Below are 13,820 nucleotides of genomic sequence, written 5' to 3'. Positions count from 1 at the left end.
TAAAAGTGAAACATTTGAGATTGCGTCGCGGTTCAAAGCAACGTTCCCTTCGTTTGCCATATGAAGCAGGATTAAATTGTGTAGTTTTAAGTTCTCATGTAAGTGAATTGTCAAATTCTTAGTAAAAATAAAGAATCTTAAACCTAAAATTAACGCAGTGAATACATTACAAGTATCAGCGACTCTTAACTGCTTGCCAAGCTAAGATAGTAGCTGTATTTCGTTCCATTATATATACATATGAAATAAAAACTTTTGAATACATTTAACACCTTTATTTCATATAAATTGAAAAATAACTGACGCCATACATTTTCTTCACGGTCGCACAAATATTAGCAGGATGAGTCGACAAGTTAATTTAAAGCAAGCATTGGTGAATAGGTGCATCCAGATCCAGATAAGAGAATGCATGGTTATTGCGGTTTGCTAAGGGCACCGCTAGCTGGTGCGGATGCACAGAGCACTTATACATACCTTAATAAATAAAAACTTTTGAATACATTTAACATCTTTATTTCATATAAATTGAAAACTAAGTGACGGCATAGATTTTCTTCACGGTCGCACAAATATTATCAGGACGAGTCGACAAGTTACTTTAAAGCAAGCATTGGTGAATAGGTGCATCCAGATAAGGGAATGCATGGTTATTGCGCCAATCTCGGACCATTTGCGATTAGTTTGCTAGCTGGAGCGGGTTAACGAAAAACAGTAACTGGCGACGCTAACTGGCGCGGACGCGTGCGACGAATTTTACCTACAAAGGCACCCGCGCGCGTGCATCCGCTCCGTGCACTCGCGCCAGCTAGCAAACGCCCTTAACCTTTTGAACGCCAAGAATACCTTAAGGCGTCGTAACTAGCTATGCTCAAAGCGTCATAAATACATTATAGCTGATATAGCCGCTGTCAGAGTAACCTTCACACTTTCAAGTAAGGTTTAGGGCATAGGGCGTCCGCAACGTCGCGCGTGTGCACGGAGCGGGCGTGCGGCTTACAGTATGAGCAACGCTAACTGGCGCGGACGCGTGCGACTGATTTTACTTACAAAGGCACCTGCGCGTGTTTGCCCGCTCCGTGCACTAGCGCCAGCTAGCAAACGCCCTTAACCTTTTGAACGTCAAGAACACCTAAAGGCGCCGTCACTAGACATGATTTAAGGGCCATGAACACATTATTGATTGTAGCTGTTATAATCGCTGTCAAAGTCCCTAATGTAATACTCATGCACTTTCAAGCTCACTTGCGCCCGTGACCTTGGCATGTGAGTAACGTTTTTGTTATGGCGTTCAAAGGGTAAAGTATCAATGTCGTAATGCGTCGCTAGCACGTTATTTTCGAATCGCACCCGTGATCCCGTGTTGGACTGCACACGCGGTGTACACTTCTTGTTATTGTAACCGTTTGTGCGCCTAGATAACACAAGTACACATACACAACTCGCAAAATGCTCGCGTGCTCTTGTTTATATGTAAAGTACGTCTTCTAGGGCCGCGGATTGGACCCACGCGACCGGCGGGGCGGTGAGCAGCATACATTGGTCGCAATGCAAGCTGTAAAGCTAGTGCAGTGCATGAGGGACGCGCGGCTTTCTCTCACCACATCTTTAGGTGTTCTTGCCGTTCAAAAGGCTAAAATCACCTAATGAGGTGGCTTTACATTAGCTAGATGCCGGCCCACACGCCGATCCGGTGTGCAGGCTAAGGAAATCGTTATGTAGACCAATTCGAAAGTGCAACTGACAATAAATCAATTTTAGGATAATATTGGAATGATACCAGTTAGCTGTCATTCGTGCGTTCATTTCGCACTTATACGCATGTATTTGTGCGAGCGAGACGCCCGCAAGTAACTGATATGATTCCAATATTACTTTAACATCGGTGTGCACGCCCCTTTTTATTCATAAACAAGGTAAGATTGAACCACTATAGAAGGCAGCAAAGAGGCCGGCAATGGAACTGGTAGCGTTTGATGGAGACAATCAGTTTTCTGTCAAATGCAAGTTCAAATTGGCCTGACTGTCTCACTCGCACACCGGAGCAGCGTTTCATATAAGCGTACTTTGTTATATCCAATCGACCCGCTCTATTCAGTAGGTTTAATTATCTCGATCCATCAGTTAAGTAACAATCTCTTCAATCTGGTGGATCGAGATGGTGGATCCTACTGGACAGATGGAACCTATGGATAGGAAAACGTTATGCTCAACAATTTGGTAGCAGAAAATGTGTTTTTTAAATCGCGACTGTGTCATTGACATAATATATCTGAGGACGGGCCTTACGGGCAATAAGAATGAGGCCAGTACAGCGGTGTTACGCACACGAGTTTGAGCCAATCGTGCAGTCTAACGCCACAAGTACCACAACGTGATTGGTTGATGAGTTCTAGTTGCGTTAGACAGCACGATTGGCTCGAATTTGTGAATGACACATCTGAACTAGCACTATCGTTATTGCCCCTAAGGTCGGTCCTTAGATATATGGTAAGCGTTAGGATGGCGGTGGACCTCAGCGAATTTCAAAGAAATATTAATAAACATATTGTACCTTCTGTGTACCTCAGTGTACCTTTAATAGACCGAGACGAGATATTTTACAAAACGGTCCACCCGCCAACCTGACGTCAGGATGGCGGGTGGACCTATGAAATCTTGCATGAGCTTAGCCTAGCTTGTTTTGGGGAGAGGTACACCGGTTTCTATTTCTATTTACAGAGGTACACTGAAGGTACAATGCGTGTTTAGATATCTTTGAGCACCTCGGCCACTCCGATATATCTGATGGCGACTGTACCATATAACTGCATACTTTTAGTGCGGTATAATGCAAGATTTCATAGGTCCAACCGCAATCCTGACGTCAGAATAGCGGGTGGACTTTTTCTTAAATATCTCGTTTTTGGTTAGGTACACAGAAGGTACAATATGTTTATAAATACTTACTTACTGCTGTGGCGCAGCGACCCGAAGTGGATCTTGGCCTCCGACACCAAAGACCGCCATGCTTCTCTGTCCAAAACAGTTTCCATCTAGTCGACGGCGCCGAGTTCGCTAAGGTCTTTTTGCATTTCATCTCTCCAGCGGGACCTACCTAGGACGTCTAGACGGTCTTCGGCCATTTGAAACTTCAGAGTACGCCCTTCAGGCTGCACGATCCTCACCCATCTGGACTACGTGCCCGAGTCATCGGAGTCTGGCAGCGCGAAAAATCCTAGGACCCTCACGTGGAGAGGATGGAACCTGGAGACTCCACAGGAATCAGGAGATTGAAGATCTGGTTTCCGAGCCGAACGTCATTGGATGTTTATAAATATTTCTTTGAAATTCGCTGAGGTCCACCCGCCATCTAGACGCCAGATGTCAATGCCGTGTACGACCGCCCTTAAAGCGGTGTATTATCTCTAGTGTCTCCAATATGTTCTCCTGGTGGGTCCACGGGGTTTATTTTAAGTGTTATCATAAACAGTGTTCACCAGTGGGTCTACGGGTACCTAATTATTTTTACCATGGGCCGACCATGAACACGATTCTATTTTGAAAACGTTGCCCGCGTAGCTACTTCAGTCTAAGGCGGTATATACTCTACACCACGTTCACAAAAGATTGATATTTTAGGTAAAAACTCAGATTTCGCTATTTTGTCCATAGTAAATACTAATTCAAAAACTACTGTAGGGCCTAAAATCTTCTGTGATAGTAATGTAGAGATAAATACTGTTGACAGGCGGTCAACGGTATTTAGTACAATAATTACACTAAAACAATTCATATAGAATACAGAACCTATGAATAATATATATCTAGAGAATCTAACTTTAATGCAATAATATAATTGAACAAAAGAAATACATTAGTACGAGTAGTACGATCAACCTATATGTCTATATTTAATAGTCTTAATGTTCGTGTATCGGTTCTGTATTCTATGGCCATTAATTATGCTTTATTTTTCAACTTTCTTTGACTACACACAAGTACACATTATATTTGCTTTTTTCTTGAACTTTATCTTGCCCATGTTCGATTCTTCTTATGTCGATGCATCCTCATTATTGCCGTATGGTTTCTGAAAATACAATAACACTTTTTGTATTGTTTTCTAATACCTATGTTTGAAGTCGGTTTCCTATTTTTAAGAGAAGTTTTTTTTTCATGTAAGTACCGTCAAGTGGGGTAAATTAGAGCAGATGGGATACCTATTGACAATTATGTCAATAAACAGTTTTACGTTCCATCAAGAATTGAGAGGTTGCCTCAATTCCTCATGGAACCCATGATGTAAGCTAGACCTTTACACAAATATTCCTTAAACCTCGTTAAGCTTCTTTACAAACATAACAAAGAAGACAAATCGTCTAGCGTGAAATACGCATCGTTAAAGAGTTATTTTCTGGTCCTGTCTTAGTCTATAAATGTGGTATAGTCTTTTAAGTTCCACTTCTTCAAATAGCACTTTTTTGAATGGCAATGCCTGGTCTGTTGATGAAACTAAAAAACGCCTATAAGATTTGGGGAGTTCCCTTAATTCCTCGTGGTTTTGTCAAAAATAGGACCATCTTGGAACTATATACCCACTTTCAAACGATAACTAATTTTCAACATTGGTTCAGAAATGACGAAGATCTTACTTAACATATATACAAAAAAAAAGTTTTTGAAGTCGGTTAAAAAGTAGTATCTATACAATACTTCCGTCCTTTTACTAAGAAGGGATGACTACTACAATTTGCTTACTAGGTAAGTACTTACTTACTATTAGTATCAGATTGGAGTCGACTCGAGAGTCGATAAAATGGGCGTCGCTACCCTTTCCGGGTGGGGGGGATTTCACCGCATGAAAAAGAGACACATATAGTGAGTTCTTACTGTTCTACCAAACTACATAATTATATAAAGTAGTCTTACTTTTTGAGTCAAATTAGTTTAATTCTAAAGGTGCGACGTAATGGCCTGAAGCCCGCTCTTAGCATACCTAGTTATACTATTTGATGGATATTGGTGTCAATTTATAATACGTTTAATTATTCATTGTCTTTACCTAATTATCTTTACCTTTTGCCGACCGGTTTGGCCTAGTGGGTAGTGACCCTGCCTATGAAGCCGATGGTCCCGAGTTTGAATCGCGTAAGGGCATTTCTTTGTGTGATGAATACAGATATATGTTCCTAAGGCATGCGTGTTTTCTATGTATATACGTAAATATATATTTATCTAAATAAGTATGTTTAACGTCGCCTAGTACCCATAGTACAAGCTTTGATTAGTTTGGGGCCAATCTGTGTAAGATTGTCCCTACCTATTTATTTTTTTATTACCTAACGTAACCTACTTTAGGTAATGAAAGCATTTTATTTTTGTAAGGGTAACAGTTTTGTTGGGATATAAAATGGTTAATGATAAAAACTAATACTTTTACCAGCATTTTAACTTTATATTCATGTATTCGAAACCTATACATTTATGACAATAACTTTTGCAAGACGATAAGATTTTTTATTCACAATAACTTGTCCGTATTCGAACTGTCTGGCTACCCGGCTAGCCGTGGCTGTGTACCCGGATTTTATACTCTGAAACTGGAACTAGTGACAGATAAGAGTCGATTGATGTTTTTTTATAAAGACACTTATACTTAAATAGAATTACTTACCTGTTTAATTAAAAAAAAAAAAATTTAAATTAAAATTAAAAAATTAAAATTAAAAAAATTAAAATTATTTATTTCTATACAGAACACAGAAAAACATAATTGGTATACTGGCGGACCCCAAACTAGGCTGAGCCTGTATCTCGGGACCCTTGAGTGCAATACATTGGCAATAAGTATAAAGACGTTACAAATAGGTACAGACTTTACAAATCAGAAAGAGAAGATTAAAAAACTAAAATATAACAACACTAAAATACATTACAAAACGGTGGATACTACTATACAAATATGTGTGTGTGTGTGTGTGTGTGTGTGTGTGTGTGTGTGTGTGTGTTTGTGTGCGTGTGCGCGTGCGTTAACTTGGTACAAGAAGAGCCTCCGTTTCGTGATATGTTAACGACACAAGCCACTTTTTTACTAGCATTTTAAATTAAAAGAAAGACTACTTATACATAATAATCCTTACAGTTTTAACCTATTTAACCTACCTACCTACCTACTTTTAATAGTAGCAGTTCGGTTCACTTAGTAGAAATACCTGTTCTAAGAATAATGAAAAAGAAAGAAGAGTAATAAAAATAAAGAATCTGGAAGTCGTTGAGGTGTTCCGTTCTTCATCAGCAATTCTACTTCAACAAATGTCACTTTATTGAGTAAAAATGCTTGTAATATTGATGAAAATTCTAAAATGACTATATGTATGCCTATCCTATACAATATGAGAAGCTCCTTCGGTTTCTCGTAGAACCTATCATCAGAACTGGACCTTGACACAAATGTTCCTTAAAAGCCTTACATGCTATAAACGAAATGAAATAAAAAACACGCCTAAGGTAAAATACTTGTCGTTGAAGAGTTCCATTTTGCTCAATTTCACTTCATCAAATGTCACTTGTTCAAATAAAAAAAACTTGATATGTTGACGAAAATCCTCAATTCCTCCCAATTGTGAATTCAAATCGATTTAAAATCCTGAATTCCTCATTGAATCCATCATCATAACTGGACCTTGACACAAACGTTTCCTAAGAACCTAGCTTGCTACAAACTTAACAAAGAATAAGAATCGCGCGCGTTGAAGAGTTCCGTTCTGGTCAATATCACTAACTTGTTTAAATAAAAATGCTTGATATGTTGACGACAATCCAAACATTACTGTATGTATTGTATGCCTATAAGATTTGAGGAATTTCTTCGATTTCTCATGGAACCCATCCTCAGAACTAGACCTTATGACACAAATGTCTTCAAGAACTTTACTTGCTACAAAATAAACAAATAAAACATATCGCGCGCGAATTGGCGAGTTCCATTTTGGCCAGCATCAGCTGTTGCATTTCGTCAAATGTCACTTTTTAATAAAAATGCTTGATATGTAAATAAAAATCCAGAAATTATAAGATGTCAGGAATTCCCTCGATTATTTATGAAACCCATCATCAGAACTGAACATTGATATAAATACACCTTAAGAACGTTACTCGCTACAAGCTTAATAAAGAATACAAAACGCGTGCGTTGAAAAGTTCCGTTCTGGACAACATCAGCAGTTCCACTTGATCAAATATAACTTTTTTTAAATAAAACACCTAGAGATATTGATGAAAAAAAAACTATATGTATTTCTATAAGGTTTGAGGTGTCCATCATCAGCCCTAGACACTAGACACTGGTGTCTAGCACAGATATTTCTTAAGAACCTTACTTTCTACAAACTCAAAAGTTCCGAGGAATTGTTCGGATTAATCTCTGCCGCCTCTTTCCGTCACCGCTTTACGTTACATCATTTATATCTTCACCACTTAGATGGTTGGCAATCCTCAACTGTGCATTTCTCTAGAAACTTCCTGCCTCATGCAGCTAAACTATGAAATGATCTGTCGCATGCGGTATTTCTGGCCCAATACGATCTTTAAAACTTTAAGGAAAGAGCGTATTCCTATCTTAAATGCCGGCACCGCACTTACAATCCCTATGGTGTAACAGATGTCCATGGCCAGCGGTAATTGCTTACCATCAGTTGATTCGTCTGCTAGTTTGCCTCTTATATCACAACAAACAAAAAAAGAAAAAAATCTCACGCGTTGAAGAGTTCCGTTTTAGTCAACATCACTAGTTCCACTTCATCAAATGCCACTAATGTGAATAAAAAAAGCTAAAGATATTGATGAAAATCCAAAATGACTATATGCCTATAAGAATTGAGGAGAATGAGGAGTTCCCTCGCTTTCTCATGAAACACATCATCAGAACTGTACTTCGACAAAAATGTTTCTTGAGAACCTTACTCGCTACAAACTTAACAACGAAGAAAAATTGCGCGCGTTGGAGTTCCGTTTTGGTCAACATCAGTAGTTCCACATCATCAAATGCCACTTTTGTGAATAAAACTTGATAATATGTTGATGAAAATCCAATAAGTACTATATATATACCTATAATATTTAAGAGATTCCCTCGATTCTTCATGGGACCCATCATCAGACCTTTACCTTGACACGAATGTTCCTAAAAACCTTAGTACTTAAAACTTACTTGCTACAAGCTTAACTAATAAAACAAATCGCGCGCGAGTTGGCGAGTTCCATTCTGGTCAACATCAGCTGTTACACTTAGTCAAATGACAATTTTTTTTATAAAAATGCTTGATATGTAAATAAAATCCCAGAAATTATTACATGTATGCCTATAAGATTTTAGGAATTCCCTCGATTCTTCATGAAACCCATCATCAGAACTGTACTTTGTCAAAAATGTTTCTTAAGAACCTTACCTGCTACAAACTTAACGAAGAAAAATTGCACGCGTTGGAGTTCCGTTCTGGTCAACATCAGTAGTTCCACATCATCAAATGTCACTTTTGTGAATAAAAGTTGATTATATGTTGATGAAAATCCAATAAGTACTACATATATGCCTATAGCATTTAAGAAATTCCCTCGATTCTTCTTGGGACCCATCATCAGACCTTTACCTTGACACAAATGTTCCTAAAAACCTTAATACTTAAAACTTACTTGCTACAAACTTAACTAATAAAACAAATTGCGCGCGAGTTGGCGAGTTCCATTCTGGTCAACATCAGCTGTTACTTTAAGTCAAATGACACTTTTTTAATAATAATGCTTGATATGTAAATAAAATCCCAGAAATTATTACATGTATGCCTAAAAGATTTTAGGAATTCCCTCGATTCTTCATGAAACCCATCATCAGAACTGGACATTGATGTATTAAGTACACCTTAAGAACCTTACTCACTACAAGCTTAATAAAGAATACAAAACGTGTGCGTTGAAAAGTTCCGTTCTGGAACACATCAACAGTTCCACTTGATTAAATGTAGCTTTTTTTTTTTAATAAAACGCCTAAAGATATTGATGTAAATCCAAAAAAAAAAACTATATGTATTTCTATAAGGTTTGAGGTATCTATCAGACCTGGATCTAGACACAGATGTTTCTTAACAACCTTACTTTCTACAAACTTATCAGGACAAATCTATTACGGCGAGTGTTCCATCGAATTGCTCGGATTAATCCTTGCCGCCTCTTTTCGTCAGCGCTCTACGCTACAACATTTTTATTTTCACGACTTAGATGGTTGGCAGTCCTCAACTGTGCATTTCTCTAGAAACTTCCTGCCTCATACAGCTAAACTATGAAATGATCTGTCGCCTGCGGTATTTCCGGACCAATACGACATTTAAAACTTTAAGAAAACAGCGTATTCCAATCTTAAAAGCCAGCACCGAACTTACAACCCCTATGGTTAAGCAGGTGTCCATGGGCGGCGGTAATCGCTTACCATCAGGTGTGACGTCTGCTCGTTTGCCTCTTATATCATAAAAAAAAAACAAAGAAGAAAAATCTCGCGCGTTCAAGAGTTCCGTGTTGGTCAACATCAGTAGTTCCACTTCATTAAATGCCACTAGTGGGAATTAAAAAGCTTAAGGTATTGATGAAAATCCAAAATGACTTTATGCCTATAAGATTTGAGGTGTTCCCTCGCTTCCTCATGGAACCCATCGTCAGACCTTTACCTTGACACAAAGGGTCCTAAAAACCTTGGTACTTGAAACTTACTCGCTACAAACTTAACAAAGAAGACAAATCACGCGCGTGAAAGAGTTCCGTTTCTGATCAACATCAGCAGTTCCACTTCACCAAATGTACTTACTTACCACCCATTTATTTGAAACAGTACCTAGGTACTCCATTTTGATGCCGCCAGCTTAAAACTTCAATGGCCTCAGTGTCCGATGAATAACTTAAAAATGCTGAAAGTAATAACAATTATAATAAGTTGGGGAGTAGCGACCTTACACACCCGAGTGCTCCTGGGGAGTTCTGTTACTGGACATACAATAATAATAACAATAAATAAATAATATAGGGACATTCTTACACAAATTGACTGAGTCCCACGGCAAGCCGAGAAGGCTTGTTTTGTGGGTACTCATACAACGACATAATAATATACACCGTGTTTTTATTCAATTCCGTTAACTTCGGGGTATTGGTAAGTACGTTTAAGGAAACTACATGACATAGTTAATTTTCCAAAAAAAAAATTTTTTTTTATATTTTTTAAACATTTTTTTTGTTATAAAAAGTAATTAAATGTTGCATATAGCGTTGTTGTTGCACGGGCATTACATTTATCTCAATCAAACAATTGAAAACTGTGACATGTCAATGTCATTTCGAACATCGATCGTCCGAGATAGTACTTACGTTTAGTAGCAAATGTATTAACCCGTACTAAACACTAATCAATATGTGAACGGGCCCTAAGGTAAGTGTACACACTCGTAAGGGCTTTATAAGATAAAAATAAAATATGGATTAACTCTGAAATGGAGTTAATTAGAATACCGGTGTCTTTGAGAAAGTTACTTAATTTAAGCTCAGGAATGCACCCTTGAAATTAACGCAAATCAAAAAAAACACGGTGTATAATATACAAATACTTAAATACATAGAAAACATCCATGACTCAGGAACAAATATCTGTGCTCATCACACAAATAATGCCCTTACCGGGATTCAAACCCAGGATCATCGACTTACTAGGCCAAACCGGTCGTGAAAAAAAGAGCAAAAAAAAAGAAAAAAGAAAGATATGTCAAAAGAAAATGCGATTTGGAAACGTTATTCGCCACTTAAAACACTTTATATATCTGGTTCACAGCATTTATTTGGTGCTGATATAATGCCTGCAATATTACCCGAATACATTAAAATATGAATAAATTATCATAAATTCAAAAGATGGTCCCTATAACAGTTCATTTTTACGTGGAAAAATGGCTTTCATGTAAAATGTTTGTCAGACATATTTTTGGAAGTATAGTACAATCATTGTTCGGATTAATCCCTGCCGCTTCTTTTCGCCATCGCCCTACGCGACAACATTTCCATCCTCACCACTTAGATGGTTGGCAGTCCTCAACTGTGCGTTTTTCCAGGAACTTTCTGCCTCGCACAGCTAAACTGTGGAATGAACTGTCGCCTGCGGTATTTCCGGACCGATACGACCTTCAAACCTTCAAGAAAAGAGCGTACTCCCATCTTAAAGGCCGGCAACGCACTTACAACCCCTCTGGTGTTGCAGGTGTCCATGGGCGGCGGTAATCGCTTACCATCAGGTGATCCGTCTGCTCGTTTGCCTCCTCTACCATAAAATAAAAAAAAATATAGGTAACATTTCACGAATAAAAATACGGTAACACATATTTTTAATTATTTTTTAACTTATCCTACGCAAAATAGAATTGGAGAAACTGACATAGGGACTATCATTCGACACGACACGTATAGTAAAGTATGAATCCGCTCTAAGTCCCCTTACATAGACAGTGGGAAGTTAAATAATTCTTGTTCTGAAAACAATAAAATGTTAAATGATTAGGTAGGACAATCCAAACTTCTAAGGTCGCGTAGGTCAGAAGTAGATATGAATTTGTTCGACGATACGATAGGAAACTTTTCAGCATTTACATTGGCGTTTTTTTTTCTGGAATACTATCTAAATTGCACTTTGTATATATGCTACATTTTTTATATAATTTGGAGCCTTTATTTTCCATGGAGTCGAACGCTATATAGCAGCTATACGAGAAAAAATAATACTTTTATCTTACCTACCCCATGAATAGTGAAGATCATCAAGGAGCATACTCTCTGAGATCAATGGAATGGAGTGCCTTTCGATTGGAGAAAATTATAGCGTATTAGAAATATACTATTTTGTAATTACAATGTTGAATATTTTAAATTGCGTGTTTTGACAATTATTGTTGACAATATTACATTCAGTCATCTTGACATAACTTTAGAAATCCATAAACTAGTCTATACTTTTTAAAATGATGGAGTAAGACTGACGAGATTACCGCGATGTATAAATGTTTTACGTCAAGTAGAATTTTGCTTTAGAGCGACATCTGGCGTTGAGTAGAAAAGTTAAGGCGTAATTAACTACAATTAATTAACTCATTAAATGGTTTTATTTTGGTCCCTGCAACGATTTGACCCCAGTTATATTATACGAAAAATAGCTTATAAAAATACTTTTCACATGATATACATGGCATTTGTATACACTCTTATTTCGCTGTGTATTAAGTAATTTTTAGAATGACGATTTTTTAAAACTGTACATTGTGTCCCTTTAAATACTTTATCATTGGTGTTGATACAAAAAACATAAAGCATTTTTTATATTCTTTCGAATAAAATACGCTAAAACTTTTTATATCCCGCGTTTAAGGAAATATAACTGCTTAAATGCGCAACTTCTTTTTTTATATAGCACGGTCCCTGCAAGTGGTCTAAGGTTGGTGCCATACAATAAAATAATACTACGATTAAGAGCTTTAAAACGACATATGTCTCAACAGTATACATCCATGGGACACTCCCCATACAAAAGTGCCCATTGTCCTTTGAAATGCTTCTTACTCCTATAATAAATTAAAATTCGAAAAAAATCGAAACAGAGCTGTGATTGATATACAACAAATTGTGTCAAAATATTTTCAATAATGTTAATATCCAGAGAGGAAAATGAGGACTACGTTTGTATGAAAAGGCGGTTTCGGGCCTTGTTATTAGGGTTCCGTAGCCAAATGGCAAAAAACGGAACCCTTATAGATTCGTCATGTCCGTCTGTCTGTCCGATTCTGTCACAGCCACTTTTTTCCGAAACTATAAGAGCTGTACTGTTCAAACTTAGTAAGTGGATGTATTCTATGAACCGCATTAAGATTTTCACACAAAAATAGAAAAAAAACAATAAATTTTGGGGGTTCCCCATACTTAGAACTGAAACTCAAAAAATCTTTTTTCATCAAACCCATACGTGTGGGGTATCTATGGATAGGTCTTCAAAAATGATATTGAGGTTTCTAATATCATTTTTTTCTAAACTGAATAGTTTGCGCGAGAGACACTTCCAAAGTGGTAAAAAGTGTGTCCCCCCCCCGTAACGTCTAAAATAACAGAATGAAAATCTAAAAAAAATATATGATATACATTGCCATGTAAACTTCCACCGAAAATTGGTTTGAACGAGATCTAGTAAGTAGTTTTTTTTTAAAACGTCATGAAATTAAAAAAAAAATTTTTTTTTCATCATACCCATACGTGTGCAGTATCTATGGATAGGTCTTTAAAAATGATATTAAGGTTTCTAATATCATTTTTTTCTAAACTGAATAGTTTGCGCGAGAGAACCTTCCAAAGTGAAAAAAAGTGTGTCCCCCCCCTGTAACTTCTAAAATAACAAAATGAAAAATCTAAAATAAATATATGATATACATTACCATGCAAACTTCCACCGAAAATTGGTTTGACCGAGATCTAGTGAGTAGTTTTTTTTTAATACGTCATAAAATTAAAAAAAAAAAAATTCATCAAACATATACGTGTGGGGTATCTATGGATAGGTCTTCAAAAATGATATTTAGGTTCCTAATATCATTTTTTTCTAAACTGAATAGTTTGCGCGAGAGACACTTCCAAAGTGGTAAAATGTGTGTCCAAAGTGGTAAAATGTTGAACAAGATCTAATAAGAAGATTTTTTTTTAATACGTCTTAAATTGTACGGAACCCTTCATGCGCGAGTCCGACTCGCACTTGGCCGCTTTTTGGTTGTTAT

At 37.2% G+C, this 13,820-nt stretch overlaps 1 protein-coding gene and 1 long non-coding RNA gene across 2 annotated transcripts in view; both read right to left on the bottom strand.

Annotated features, from left to right (window-relative positions):
• Window positions 1–13,820, bottom strand: part of LOC133529131 (uncharacterized) — a 60,276-nt gene that overhangs the window by 36,975 nt on the left and 9,481 nt on the right. The gene's annotated exons all lie outside the window — the stretch shown is intronic.
• LOC133528751 (uncharacterized) lies at window positions 133–12,187 on the bottom strand. The gene is made up of 3 exons (XR_009801050.1): window positions 11,806–12,187; window positions 9,863–9,935; window positions 133–4,072 (listed from the first exon to the last, which is right to left on the bottom strand). It is a non-coding gene; the product is annotated as an uncharacterized LOC133528751 (long non-coding RNA).

The sequence above is a fragment of the Cydia pomonella genome, chromosome 20 (genome assembly GCF_033807575.1).
Source record: "Cydia pomonella isolate Wapato2018A chromosome 20, ilCydPomo1, whole genome shotgun sequence".
In the NCBI taxonomy this organism is placed as follows: domain Eukaryota; kingdom Metazoa; phylum Arthropoda; class Insecta; order Lepidoptera; family Tortricidae; genus Cydia; species Cydia pomonella.
Note: the sequence above shows the minus strand (reverse complement) of the source record. Positions and strands in the feature narration are given on the sequence as shown.